Source organism: Oreochromis niloticus, linkage group LG3 (assembly GCF_001858045.2).
Source record: "Oreochromis niloticus isolate F11D_XX linkage group LG3, O_niloticus_UMD_NMBU, whole genome shotgun sequence".
In the NCBI taxonomy this organism is placed as follows: domain Eukaryota; kingdom Metazoa; phylum Chordata; class Actinopteri; order Cichliformes; family Cichlidae; genus Oreochromis; species Oreochromis niloticus.
In genome coordinates this window covers 29277821-29290043 of record NC_031967.2, presented here as the reverse complement: position 1 = coordinate 29290043, position 12223 = coordinate 29277821, and the positions used below count along the sequence as shown (strand labels likewise).

General features: G+C 37.4%; 2 non-coding genes across 2 annotated transcripts; one reads left to right on the top strand and one right to left on the bottom strand.

Moving 5' to 3' along the window:
• Positions 1-1440: 1440 nt before the first annotated feature.
• trnat-ugu (transfer RNA threonine (anticodon UGU)) lies at positions 1441-1512 on the bottom strand. Its single transcript has one exon. It is a non-coding gene; the product is annotated as a tRNA-Thr (tRNA).
• A 3963-nt stretch (positions 1513-5475) lies between these two features.
• Positions 5476-5547, top strand: trnat-ugu (transfer RNA threonine (anticodon UGU)). Its single transcript has one exon. It is a non-coding gene; the product is annotated as a tRNA-Thr (tRNA).
• The last annotated feature ends 6676 nt before the right edge of the window (positions 5548-12223 follow it).

Sequence of the window (12223 nt, the reverse complement as noted above, 5' to 3'; positions counted from 1 at the left end):
ATCAGTGACATCACTAATGTTGTCAGGTGTCCATAAATAGAACCCATGAGACGGAGCAGGTACCGCTGTTTTGGACAATGCCACCACGCAGGTATAGATGCAAACATGCGAGGTCTACTCGCCCCGTTCGCAGGAGACCCCACAAGGCCTCCGGTGTCCGCAGACGTGGGAGAAGATACCGTCGCAGACATGAGACAATCTTAATAAACACGTTGCATGAGCATTAAAACTTTAGTCCAATGAATTTTTTTTAGATGAGTGTGTTTGTGTGTTTGTTTTTTGGCAACAGAAAAAAAGTGTTTGGATGAACAATTGATAAAATGATTGTCATACTAGAAGACTCTCCTTTCCCTTTATTGTTTCAACCAATGATTTAAATTGTCATTATTAACATTAATATGAATTATCAGTGTAAATATGCATTTGTGAATGTCTCCTGTTGTCAGATATCCTGTTCGGATCGTCCACTTTGACTCCTCATGACGTGTGTTATATTCTGTTAAATATATAAACCTGTGAGTAAAGCAAACTAAGATAAGATAAGATAAGATAACCTTTATTAGTCCCACACGTGGGAAATTTGTTTTGTCACAGCAGGAAGTGGACAGTTCAAAAGTTATGAAGGAAAAATTAGAATACAACAAGCATAAATACAGTACACAACTGTACAGAATAGAATAAAATAAAATACTATATACAGTAGAATAAGATAGAATAAAATATACAATAAGATAAGAATAGAATACAAATGCTATATACAACTGAGTAAAAATACAACGATGCCAGAAAAGACTATTGCACATTAGTGGATGTGCGTGTTTGATCAGATGAAGTCTTTGTTGTGGAGTCTGACAGCAGTGGGGAGGAAAGACCTGCGAAATCTCTCCGTCCCACACCGTGGGTGCCGCAGTCTCCCACTGAAGGAGCTGCTCAGTGCTGTCACAGTCTCATGCATGGGGTGGGAGATGTTGTCCAACAGGGATGACAGCTTAGCCACCATTCTCCTGTCACTCACCACCTCCACTGGGTCCAGAGGGCATCCTACAACAGAGCTGGCCCTTCGGATCAGCCTGTTCAGTCTCTTCCTGTCCCCAGCAGAGATGCTGCCGCCCCAGCAGACCACACCATAGAAGATGGCTGAGGCCACCACAGAGTCATAGAAGGTCTTCAGGAGTGGGCCCTCCACTCCAAACGACCTGAGTCTCCGCAGCAGGTACAGCCTGCTCTGCCCTTTCCTGTAGAGGGCGTCTGAATTATGAGTCCAGTCCAGTTTGTTGTTCAGATGAACACCAACTGATACTCACACTGAGTAAAGTGCCAACAACAGTGATGTTGTGGTACCAGAGTCATTTCTTAAGTTCTGTTCAGTGTTTGTGGTTATTGGGAGCAGAGTGTTTGCCCCACTTAAAGCAAACACTGTAGATTTTCAGCTCATACCAAAGGCACGGATGGGGATTGAACCTATGATTTTTGGTTTACAAGACCAACGCCTTGCCACTTGGCCACCAAGCCAGACATGTATAACTGTCTCTATACCGTAACATCACATTCCTCTTGAATTGTTCAATTAACGTTGATGAACATGTTATCCCAATAATCATTTATTCATTTACTTTTTTTTACATTTAAGGTTATTCAGTTCAGATATGGGCATGCAGCCTCGGTGTCGCCACTAATTTCTTAAAAAATAATTCAATTCTGATTCACAATGTCCTGATTCAAGATTGATTAGATTCATTTCAATTCAATTTAGACTCTGTCAGAAATATTATAATTATGATCATTTATCTTGGATATGTACTGTCCAAAGAACCCTCTAAACCTTGTAATTTAGAAAGATTTAAATCCAGATGATTTAATTGCATCGTTGTGTCTTTGAGTTGTGACCCAATCTCTCTATCAACTGTGAATGAATTCACGTCCCTCTGTGACCTCATAATTACACCACAGTTCAGATGGCATGAATGGTTCATGAGGTCACACCAATAGTGACAACATCAGCAGTGACATCACTAATGTTGCCAGGTGAGTCCATAAATAGAACCCGTGACACGGAGCAGGTCACGTGTACTGACAATGCCGTGTGGACACAGACGCAGATATGCGAGGTCTACTCGCCCAGTTCGCAGACGCAGGAGACCCCACAAGGCCTCAGGTGTCCGCAGACGTGGGAGAAGATACCGTCGCAGACATTAGACAATCTCAATAAACATGTAGCATGAGCATTAAAACTGTAGTCCAATTATTATTTTTTTAGATGAGTGTTTGTGTGTTCTTGTTAACAGTAATGTGTACAAACTCTGTACATCCCAAAACTTGTTGTTGGTGTTTTTGTGTGTTTGTTTATTAGAAGTATAGAAAAAGTGTTTGGGTGAACAGTTACAAAAATGATCGTCCCACTGGAAGACTCTCCTTTCTGTTTATTGTATAAAACATTTTTTTAAAATGTTAATATTAAGATAAATATGAATTATCAGTGTAAATATGCATTTGTGAATGTCTCCTGTTGTCAGATATCCTGTTTGGATCGTCCACTTTGACTCCTCATGACGTGTGTTATATTCTGTTAAATATATAAAGCTGTGAGTAAAGCAAACTAAGATAAGATAAGATAACCTTTATTAGTCCCACATGTGGGAAATTTGTTTTGTCACAGCAGGAAGTGGACAGTGCAAAAGTTATGAAGCAAAAATTAGAATACAATAAGAATAAATACAGTACACAACTGTACAGAACAGAATAAAATAAAATACTATATACAGTAGAATAAGATAAAATAGAATAAAATATACAATAAGATAAAAATAGAATACAAATGCTATATACAACTGAGTAAAAATACAACGATGCCAGAAAAGATTATTGCACATGTGTGGATGTGTGTGTTTGATCAGTTAAAGTCTTTATTGTAGAGTCTGACAGCAGTGGGGAGGAAAGACCTGCGAAATCTCTCCGTCCCACACCGTGGGTGCCGCAGTCTCCCACTGAAGGAGCTGCTCAGCGCTGTCACAGTCTTGGCCACCATGCCACATAATGGAGCTTGAGCACCACCATCAGGCCAAACTTTTCATTTAGAATAGATGTATTGGAAAGTTGGAAAGTTTGCATTCAAATCTTTTCAAGATTACTGACACACTCTTGGTTTCTGGTGATGACATAACCTTTTCTCTAGCCTGACCAACAGCAGAGACTTTAAATTTTAGATTTAGTGTATCTTAGAAATCTTTCATCCATTTTTTTTTCTAATTTTGGGTGCACGTCTGTGTCCTTTAGAATGAGTCATGTTGATTTTCGTGACCCTTGACATCCCTTTCACTCACCCCTCGTCTTTCCTTATCCAGGCTTGGGACCGGACAGGGTAGAGTTGGAGAGGGGTTTTTTTTTTCAGTTTTATTTTTGTGTGTGAGTGTTTATGGTTTTTTGGGGGGGGTGGAGGGGGGTACATGTTTGAGGTGAAATTCAAGATCGCTCAAATAATCAGAACATGGAACAGTTGTTGTCTGTACACAGGTCATGCTAGTCTTACAATCACCATAGCACCACCACCCTCACATAAAGCAGCTTGAGGTGATTGTTACTGTGATTTGGTGCTATAATATACATATACATTCTGTTTACATTGTACAGTTTGCCACCTTTTTGTTATTAGTACCATAGTTATTGCACTTATTGAGCTATAATACAAAAAACAACTAAAGCTTTAAAATAAGTATTAAGTGCTGTTTCTTTTTGTTTCTGTTTCTTTTTGTATCCACCTTCATCACATAAATGTCTTGAAATACCAGGAAACCAAACGTCTGCATCTAAAGAATTTTGACTCAAAAGGCAGTAAAAACCAAAACAAATGTTTTTTTAAAAAAATTAAAGGAAAAATAATTACATTTTCACAAATGTCAAACATTTTTTAAATTAAAATTCCTCTTTTTTTTCCTATTAAAAAGCTTTAAAAATGAGTCCAAGGCCATGATGCCGTAGCATCTAGCTTTGTTATTTTTTGTGTCATACAGTCTGTGTATTTATTTACTTATATTTCCTGAATTGAGCACACACTTTCTAAAAAATTAATATAAAAACAACAACAAAGTCAGACATTCGGCAGCAAATCTAACCTTGTTACATGAGAAGAAAAATCATAAACAGAAAATAAAAGTGTGTATTCTTGTTACTACAGCCATAAAACGTGAGGCCAAACTGTCACCAGGTGTGTACTGAAACATAAAATATTTTTATTTCATGATTAAAAACATCTCCAGTACGTCTGCGCTGCAGGATCTCATCAAACTGGGAAGCGTTGTTTGTTTTTTGGAAGCAGCCATCATTCTTCAGTTTCACCTGAAATAATGTCCCGGTTAAAAAATAAAGCTTTGACACTAGTTTCCCTTTACAGTAAGTAGTGTTTGTCAGAGCTGGTGTGTTGTATTTTACTCCGATACACATCTCTCTTATTTTTGTTTATCTTTCCTCAAACAGAAATTTTGACCCCATTAAGAAAAACCCAGCACACATTTAAAAAGCTCTCAGGATACAGGGCCTTCCAGCAGGAAGAGAGAACGACAGACAGAGATACTTTTCCTGAATCTTAGCACCTTATTTAAGTTGGAAGTAACCTTGTTTGTTTCTTTTCCCCTCAGGCGTCCTGTAAAAGGTGACAAACAGCATTTAGCAGACAGCAGATCACCGGGTCTCTGAATGGCTTCAGACCTTTCAACCTCTTCACGACTCCAAAGTAGCTTTAAGACCATTTGTGCTTTTGCCTGCCCCAGAAGCTATTTTAGTTCCTTGGACTGTCCACTTTTTTCTTTTGTTTGTAAAGAATAATGGGAGAAGTCAATGTGTAACTGTGTTCCATTTAACAGTAATTTGTACAAACTTTACATCCCAATACTTGTTGTTGGTTTGTGTGTGATTGTTATCAATGACACACAGTTTGATGAGATTTTTCTACAAACCACTGGACCAATCGGTCCGGACCCAGCTAGGCCCTGATGGTTGCCCTCACTCGATTTCCCCAGGGTGACTGTAGCTGTTGCATTGTAAAATCTCATTAGTTCCCAGAACGGTATGTTATTTGAAATCTATATGAAACAATGAAACATTTATTTTTTTAAATATTTTTTTATTAACTTTTTATTAATTGTTCAAATTAGTCTGACACAGAAAGTGTCACAGAAATCATAATAAGGGTTCTTTGGACAGTACATATCCAAGATAAATGATCATAATTATAATATTTCTGACAGAGTCTAAATTGAATTGAAATCAATCTTGAATCAGGACCTTGTAAATCAGAATTGAATTATTTTTTTTTAAGAAATCATCAGACACCCAGGCCGAATGCCAGTATCTGAACTGAATAACCTTAAATGTAAAAATAGTAAATGAATAAATGATTATTGGGATAACATGTTCATCAACGTTAATTGAACAATTCAAGAGGAATGTGATGTTACAGTATAGACAAAAACATGTAGGTGTGCCATGGTGGCCAAGTGGCAAGGTGTTGGTCTTGTAAACCAAAGATCATGGGTTCAATCCCCATCCGTGCCTTTAGTACGAGCTGAAATCCCACAGTAATTAAAAACCTATTTGATTCTGTGCTTGGGTGAACAAGTTGCTTTGAGTGGGGGAAACACTCTGCTCCCAATAACCAGAAACACTGAACAGAACTTTAGACATGACTCTGGTGCCACAACATCACGATTGTTGGCGCTTTACTCAGTGTGAGTATCAATTTGCTTTACTCACAGGTTTATGTTTTTGATTATGAGGATTATGATTATGAGGAGTCAAAGTGGACGATCCAAACAGGATATCTGACAACAGGAGACATTTACAAATGCATATTTACACTGATAATTCATATTTATCTTAATATTAACATTAAAAAAATGTTTTATACAATAAACGGAAAGGAGAGTCTTCCAGTGGGACGATGATTTTTGTAACTGTTTACCCAAACACTTTTTCTATACTTCTAAAAAACAAACACACAAAAAACTAACAACAAGTTTTAGGATGTACAGAGTTTGTACACATTACTGTTAACAAGAACACACAAACACTCATCTAAAAAAAATTCATTGGACAATAGTTTCAATGCTCATGCCACATGTTTATTGAGATTGTCTAATATATCTGATTCCTCATTTGATGAGGAATCATCCATTTACATATTTGCTGAATCCTAAATTTGAAGCCAGTGAGCCGTTTTAAAAAGCCCCCAAATCCCCTATGAGCAAGCACTTGGCAACAGTGGGGAGGAAAAACCCCCCTTTAATGGGGGGAAACCTCCGACAGAACCGGGCTCAGGAACGGGTGGCCATCTGTCGCGACCAGGAGGCGTTTAAATGTAATATGCGCAAAATTCCTAGTTTTAGGGTGAATCCTTACGTCGGCATGCTTGGTTCCATGATCACAACAAAATGAATCGCAAATATGTTTTAAAGGGATGATTCATCAAGATGAAGCATCTCCTCTCTTGTCACGTGCCATTCATTCTCATTCCCTCTGCTTTACTGCTTCCATGATGTTAAGCTGATTTTAAATACTGATCTGATACTTCCTGGAGGTTTTTATTGTAGAAAGACTCTTTCTGATGAAACATCAGCTGAACTTGTCAGATCAGTGTGCTGAAAGGAAAAGGTATAACATCTTTTCTGACATGCAGTGGAGCCCCGAGAGTCTGAGACCAAGGGTGGGAAATCACATTGCAGGGTGACTTCACAATGACATGACAGTTCAGACATTATGCTATAAACAAGGTATAGCATCACCAATAGTGACAACATCAGTGACATCACTAATGTTGTCAGGTGTCCATAAATAGAACCCATGACACGGAGCAGGTACTCCTGTTTTGGACAATGCCACCATGCAGGTATAGATGCAAACATGCGAGGTCTACTCGCCCCGTCCGCAGACGCAGGAGACCCCACAAGGCCTCCGGTGTCTGTAGACATGGGAGAAGATACTGTCGCAGACATTAGACAATCTTAATAAACATGTAGCATGAGCATTAAAACTTTAGTCCAATGAATTCTTTTTTAGATGAGTGTGTTTGTGTGTTTGTTTTTTGGAAACAGAAAAAAAGTGTTTGGATGAACAATTGATAAAATGATTGTCATACTAGAAGAGTCTCCTTTCCCTTTATTGTTTCAACCAATGATTTAAATTGTCATTATTGACATTAATATGAATTATCAGTGTAAATATGCATTTGTGAATGTCTCCTATTGTCAGATATCCTGTTCGGATCGTCCACTTTGACTCTTCACAACGTGTTATATTCTGTTAAATATATAAACCTGTGAGCAGTGTTGGTCAAGTTACTTGAAAAAAGTAATCAGTAACTAATTATTGATTACTTCCCCCAAAAAGTAATCCTGTTACTTTACTGATTACTTTTTCAAAAGTAATTAATTACTTAGTTACTTAGTTACTTTTAAAAAACACGATTTACAACCTGAATAGGTGATACAGCGATAGATCTTTAAGCCCAATTCTACTTTTTCTGCATAATCCATCATACAAAATGTAATCAAATGGAAAAGTCTCTTTTTAAAACTTGTTTTATTAGTTTTAATCTTTTAACTTTATGCATCAAGCAAAAATTAAATTATATGCAACATTCTCTGACTGGAAGACATTTGTTTAACATTTAAAACTATTTTCTGCACATTCCAGCACATAAAATAAAATATTTTTTTATGTTTACACTCAGTTTTTCAAATAAATGCAAGTGAAACACAGCAGAAAATAAATAAAATCAAAGACTCAGCAGTCCTGTTGCTCTATTTTCACCTGTCTAGCAGGCGGATGTTTGCCCTGGTGCAGGTGTGCCGCAGCGGTCAGTGGAAGAATCTGCGAGTTTCTCTGTGAATTTCTCATTCCGTGGTAGCGTACTTGGTGCTTGCTCGGAAGTTAAGGGGTTTTTTCGTTGTAAAAAGAAGTTTTCTTCCCACGCAGTGAACAGCGGACGCTAATGTTTTTGTCACTTTTTCCTTAATCAAACTCAAAGTAAGGTCAGTACTTCCACGCTTTAAACGCTGCACGCTCATACTCTCTCCGCACTCGATATATTATCCATTGTTGATCTTCACACAGCTGTTGGCACGAACGTCGCACTCGCTTATGTCATTGTCAGAGGTGGGACCAAGTCATTGTTTTGCAAGTCTCAAGTAAGTCCCAAGTCTTTATCCTCAAGTCACAAGTCAAGTCTCAAGTAAAGTCAAGCAAGTCAGAGTCAAGTCGCAAGTCAAGACAGACAACTTTCAAGTTATGTCCCAAGTCCGAAACTTTGAATTTCAAGTCCTTTCAAGTCTTTTTTTTAACCCTCTGGGGTCCCGGGTATAATTGGCCGTTCTTGACTACTTTTGATTTTACTTCTATATTTCACTTTTAAAATATGTTTTTCTTGCCTTGTTTGGTATCATTATTTTCAGCACAACCTCAAATATCTGAAATTTGAGTTATTTTTTTCATTTTGGTATACTATATTAGCAAAGTTGATCTAAATTCAGACAAAAAATTCAGAATCCGAGTAGAAAAAAGTTATTTTTTTTACATGTTTAACGAATCATTTTCATAACTTGAAATGCAAATAGAAATTGTACATTTCTAAAAATTATGCACAAGTTTTGCAAACAACAAAGTTATATGGTACTATTTACCTAAAAATGCAGCCAAGGCCTCAGGCGTTTTTTATATAACCATTTAAATCTATTTACAGAACAATCAGGTGTGCTGCATCAAATAAGAAGGCACACAAATTATTTGTGCCAGTCCAAAACATGTAGTTTGTGTTCAGTATAAGACAGAGGAGAACCCCACAGGCCTAAACTCTGCAGGTCTGACAACTGGAGGTGCAACAGTCCAGTTTTCTATGTGGAGACAGCGTTTACACTGGAATCTGCCTTTGACAGCTTTTTTAGATCAAATATGAAATTCAGCAGTCTAACCGACACACAATACAAAACAATAACTACACAACAAACTAACTATAGCCTCCAAACACGCTAAACGTCACTAATGTCTCACATATGAAAACTCGCTCTCTCTCTTTCTTTCGCTCGCCCGCTTTCCGTCGCGGGTGTCACTCCTAAAAACTTCCCCTTCTCCCTAAACAACCAAATGTCACATGTTGCCTTATCATTTTTTTGATTGGCTGACATGGTAAACTCTAACACCAATAGGGAAGGGGTGTTTTTTCTTTTTCTTTTTTCACTCGCAAGTGGAGAGCGTATGCTAGGCTGTCTGTAGAAAACGCCGTTTTTGTCTAGCATCCCTGTTGAGAATAACCATTGCAAATAAACAACAGCTAATAATATAAGATCAAAGTATTTTATTTGATGTATTGACATAAATGACAGAAGAAAAAGGCCATGTATAGCAGGACTACTCAATTACACACTAAGGTGGGCCAGATTTTCTAACCAAAAAAAAATTTCCCAGGCTCAGACATGCAAAAGTTAAACACGACCATACACTAATTGCAAATTAAACACAGTGATTTTGAATTGTGATGTGATGGTAAAATAAATATTTGTCAGTCTAAACTGGGTTAAATCTACGGGGTTAATGATGGGGAGGAGACGGACAGAGACTGAGTACAGCTACAGAACCCACTTTCTGAAACGGACCCTGCTCACCATTCACCAACAATTCTGAGCTAACAAGTTGCATGTTATTCTTGGACGCGCTTGCAGGACCGGATTTAAAATAGCATGACAAACATATCATACCTGTTAAAGCCAAACAGTATCATCAACGTAGCCCGAAGAACATTTGCTAATAAGATGAAGTTAGCTAAGTCAGCTATTTCATCGTAGCAAAAAAAAAAAAAAGCACCACCTACCGTTCTTTATGCAACTTCAAATGTCGGACAAAGTTGGAAGTTGTTCCATCTCCGTCTGTGATTCTCTTCTTGCATGTTTTGCATATTGCATTTCGTTTTTTGTTGACTACTTCGTAGTTTATGTACCCGAAAGAAATTACTCTTGGAAGCATTTTTGGCTCGAGCGTTTTTGTTCTTGTTTTTTTCAAATCTGGTTAATTTGATTGGCTGTGCTACAGCCCACGCTCACATACATACGGAGTGTGGTAAGAATGAATGAATGAATAAAGTGAATTAATGGTCCGCACTTTTTATATAATATGTATGTTAAATTTTAGATTTGGGTAAAATATCAAGTCTTTTCAAGTAAACAGGTTCAAGTCCAATTCAAGTCCCAAGTCACTGGTGTAAAAGTCCAAGTCAAGTCACAAGTCTTACAACCTTTTTTCAAGTCAAGTCTAAAGTCATAAAATTAATGACTCGAGTCCGACTCGAGTCCAAGTCATGTGACTCGAGTCCACACCTCTGGTCATTGTCATGAGACACTCTCGCAAAAAAATCACGGTTTTAGTAACGCAGTAACGCAGCGTGCTTACGGGAAAGTAACAGTAATCTAATTATCGTTTTTGCAATAGTAATCCCTTACTTTACTCGTTACTTGAAAAAAGTTATCGGATTACAGTAACGCATTACTTGTAACGCGTTACTGCCCATCTCTGCCTGTGAGTAAAGCAAACTGATAGTCACACTGAGTAAAGCGCTAACAATAATGATGTTGTGGCACCAGATTTGTGTCTAAAGTTATGTTCAGTGTTCCTGGTTATTGGGAGCAGAGTGTTTGCCCTACTTAAAGCAACTTGATCACTCAAGTACAGAACAGGTTTTAATCACTGTAGATTTTCAGCTCATACTAAAGGCACGTATGGGGACTGAACCCATGATCTTTGGTTTGCCAGACCAACTCCTTGCCACTTAGCCACCATGCCACAAACGCTGACCTTTGTCTATACCGTAACATCACATTCCTTTTGAATTGTTCAATTAACATTGATGAACAGGTTATCCCAATAATCATTTATTGGGGTATTTTGGCCTTGATGTATAAAAATGAGGACACAATGAGACAACTCAGTCACTGAAAGGAAGAATTCCTATATTGATGCAATTTATTATTTTTAAACAAGCATGTGAATTTTTTTATTGATGTCCTTTTCTTGATTTTATCTGTACAGGTGTTCCACATACTCACTCCTATGACTGTAATGCTGTGATATTCTACCTTTGTCCTTACTCCTGGCTTGCTGAACATAAGGATTCCTCTCAGGTCATGAGTATTTGGTCTTATTTGGAACAAGTTCTGAATGTTGTGGGACAAAGAGTTATTTGCTGCTTTGTACATTGTTTGCACAGTTCTGAGGTCAACTAATCTTTAAATGTGAGAATATTTAATTTGATAAAAAGTGGATTTGATGGTTCTCTTGAAGTAGGAAAATATGTTCATTAACATTAATTGAAAAATTCAAGAGGAATGTGATGTAACAGGAAAGACAAGCTTCAATAATATAATTGTTATCATTATTATAAATATTATAATGATAAAAAAGTTTATTAATTAACAATTATTATTAGGAAAACGGGTTCATTAACATTCATTAACGTCATTAAAAAATGACTTCCTTATTCTGCAAAACGGAAGTACCAGGTCTACTCAGTCAATAAAAACAAGCTATATAATAGACCTCCGTACGTTAAGACATTCAGCTCCACTTATTAAAACATTTGTGTGTTTTTGTACGTTTGAGCCTGAATGCATACTGTTCACGCAGTATGAATCAGAAAGAAACCCCAAATGAATTCAGACTTATGTACCCAATTCTTCTTTTCAAGGTAATTAAATCATGCTGTACAATCATGCCACCCTGGAAGAAGAACAGTGATTAATGTATGCACACAAACACACAAACATATAAAACTAATAAATTAAATAAAAATCTGCGTTAATTTTAGTCAATGAAAACCCGACAAAGAATGAGCGTCCGTCATATAAAACATCACCCTGCAGAGAAAAAGCATTAAACTGGGAGAGAATAGCGGGCGATACGTAACCACGGCTGGTATCGCGAGAATGACGTCAAAAGAGTCGTTTGATGACGGTGGCGGGAAAAACCGCGGTGGCGGGAAATGCAGCGTGGTCAACACTAGACAGGGGGTGCTGTTGTGCAGATAATGTGTGAAATGCGCCACAAAAAATACTAAAATAAAAAAAAAAATAAATAAAAATAAGAAAGTAAAAATTGAATCGAGGTGAAATTACACGATTGTTTTTTTCTATTATGTTTTTGTTGCTGAGAAAATATAATGAAGCGTTATGTTATGTTTTACGGTTTTAAA